Genomic DNA, 3,190 nt, shown 5'->3' with positions numbered 1-3,190 from the left:
TTGGTTGAGTTCTTAGTTGTGTCTATGCCTATAAAACATAGTGTCATTATGCATACAGAATTTTACATTTTACTCAGTTCAGGATTTTATCGTGCAGTTATACTGCACTGGCACTGTTGCGTATTTACCATTTTAAATACAAACTGAATTTGGAATTTGGGATTAATGTACACTTCCATTTAGAAGAAATCATTCCCTATAAATCAGACGATTTTGCTGTTTTGTGACCTTTTATACCTATTAGTTTTATGGGAACTCGGCGTTTTCGCGTTCTCCGATAGAACATAAACTGCATGAAGGTTGGATACCTTTAAAGATTATAAATAGATTTTAAATAAGATGACAGGAGTTCTTCAAAGCATCTATGGAAATGTGGGAAAACGAATGAATTTCGTGTGCAGGTGAACATAACATTCCGAACACAGATGTTATTCACCATGCGAATACCATCGGCGTAGTTTTTCTGTAACGTTGTAGTGATGCGATGTAACGTCACATAACTGTTTTAAGGAAGCCTTCTAACAGTCATTGGGCATGCAATGGAACGTTGTGCAGAAGAAATAAAACGAATTTGTGCACAACAAAGAAAATCTAAATACTCCTCTCTTGCGAGTAGACAACCCGGTAGACTTTACGTATTCCAAACAAATCGGATTTTCTTCGTTCTTGTCCTGGACCCAGTATCCCTGAGGTTATGATGCAGTGACATGTACGCTCAGCTCAGACATAAGTGGTAGGCAGTCTTGCCTTGGATCCTGTTCTGTGGTTAAGGCAATGTTGTCTAAATACGTTGTATTCCCAGAGGAACTCCAGCATGCCCAGTGAGATGAAATATATGAACATATGATCAGTGGTCACAAATATGAGATTGTTCAAGAGGGATTATTTTTAAATACTCAGTGTACTTTACAGAAGAGTCTGTGATGGTTTAAAGAGAAGGGAAATCCATAGTATTCAAAAGGCATGCCACTTTTAAACTTAGCTGTGGTCCCTTCATGTATTTTCCATTATTCCATTATTCCATTATTTGGAATCACACTGTGGTTATAGCTGCTAAAAGGATAGCACCAATGAATGCATAACATCTCTCTTACACTGGTTTGTGTTTGTTTTCCAGAGGTTTGGATCATTGTAAGTGATCAAATTGTCAGTATTCAATGTTCAACTGTTGCTGTTTTTCCACCATGAAATAATAACGGTCAAAGAGGAGTGTGACACCATAGATATAAGAGATACCACCATCACCACAACTATTATTCTCACTCTTACCCATTCCCTACCTACTTCTCTTGCTACTACTATTAATAGCAATGATAATGCAACAGAAACATTTTACAGTGGTTTTATTCATCAGTTGAAATACATATATGCTTTTGAAAAACAGGTTTCTTGTTTGAAAATTATTTAATATGCTAATTCTGCATGTATGACCTGAAAGACAAAAATAGCATTCCTCTAACCACCTGTGGTAGAATAAATTAGACTAGACCTCTTAACTGTCTGTCTGAATACGCAAATGGATCCACAGTGCAAATAGCCTCCTCTCTCCAGAAGTGAAGGTAATTTTACCATTTGCTTTGTGATTTCCATAAAGAGCCTCTCTCTTCTCATAAATTTAAAGAACATTTTCCCAGAGCATTGATAATATTACCCTTAGTGCTTTGCGTCTTTAAAGGACATTGGTCGGTTGGTCGGTGTGGTTGGGCTATGACATAGTTCAAAGGTGATGGAAACCTGACAATTGAAACCATAATGGGGGTGGTGTGTGTGTGTGTGTGTGTGTGTGTGTGTGTGGGGGGGGGGGGGGGGGGGGGGGGGGGTAGTCATTTACAGATTCCTCAGAGCTAAAATTACCACAGGAAGATTCTCTCTACTGAGATTGTGAGTGGAATTTGCACAGTAACAGCATAGTTTCCTTTTTCTCCAGCCCTGTCTAATCACAGAAGCGGAGTAAAAGTGTCATTTTAATGAGATAAGTCACCGGCCTCAAACATACTCCACTCCATAATATGTAGACCATCAGCCATTTATATGTCATGCAGCTAAAGAGTTACAGGTTTTTGACTGAATGATTATTCAGTTCCCTTCTCAGCTCCCTTAGTATTGCAGGCTAATTTGCTGATCCAATAAATCATAGTAAGTCAGCAATGCAATAGTAGTTGTGGTGATATTTTTTTTAAACTGGGCAAAAACAATCATGGGATAAACACAAGGACCCAATATGAGAAAACAACGGTTTGGTCTAAGGGTTTTGGACCTGGCCCTTGGAGCAGAATGTTTGTAGGTGTGAACTGTGCTGCACTGCATGTCAAAAAACAATCTTGATCAATGTATTCAGCCTGACCTACTGCCCACAATATCCAGCTTGTTCAGATGGAAAACATCTAAAATATGATGCCATGGGTAAGGATGCCTGCTAACCAAATAATGTCAAATGAGGACAGGATTTTCGAAGAGAGCTCAGTGAGAGGGAAGTGCACCATATACGGTGTTAATTGGCAGCGCTTTTGACACAGTCTGCGAACCTCCATCTACTGTCATTTCACCCTGCAAAGATGACTGAGCCAATGATTGATTGACAGACTCCATCAGACATACCTGAGGGTGGCTCGTTCCTTGATTTGTTTATCAGCAGATGGCATATTTGATGTGCTGAACTGAGAGCAGGCGTTACTGCATGCAGAGAGGATGGCCAACATGCATTGCTGCGCATTAGTTTGCTATGCTTGTAATTATGCTCACAGCAGGAGTGTCAGATTACTGGGAATGGGGTAAAGGGGGATTGATTATAATCTTCCAGATGACCTATTAAGGTGTAATTATATTGGTGGCAAAATGGGAAAATTATCAACCTTTTTTCGATGATGGAGAAGAACCACATGTAGTTAGGAAGTGGGCGCTGGGAACTGACATTGCATACGCAATCAGCCTTCTGATTGGTCTGCAGTGAAAACCGCCGCTCAGCATGGTAAAGAAATTGCTCTGGAACTTGGCTTTGGTCTCCCACAGTTCCCTCCATCGTTACTGGTGCATCGATTCAAGTCTAATTTTTAGTGATTTTAATCACAGTTCTATCCTGTTTGCTTGTATAAGCAGTCTTACTGTAATTATTCCAGATGCTGTTGTCCCTCCAAACTCCAATACATCTTGCAATCAGTAAGTGATTGACTGGGAATATTTTCGCAAAGAA

The sequence above is a fragment of the Megalops cyprinoides genome, chromosome 15 (genome assembly GCF_013368585.1).
Source record: "Megalops cyprinoides isolate fMegCyp1 chromosome 15, fMegCyp1.pri, whole genome shotgun sequence".
Classification (NCBI taxonomy): Eukaryota; Metazoa; Chordata; class Actinopteri; order Elopiformes; family Megalopidae; genus Megalops; species Megalops cyprinoides.
Note: the sequence above shows the minus strand (reverse complement) of the source record.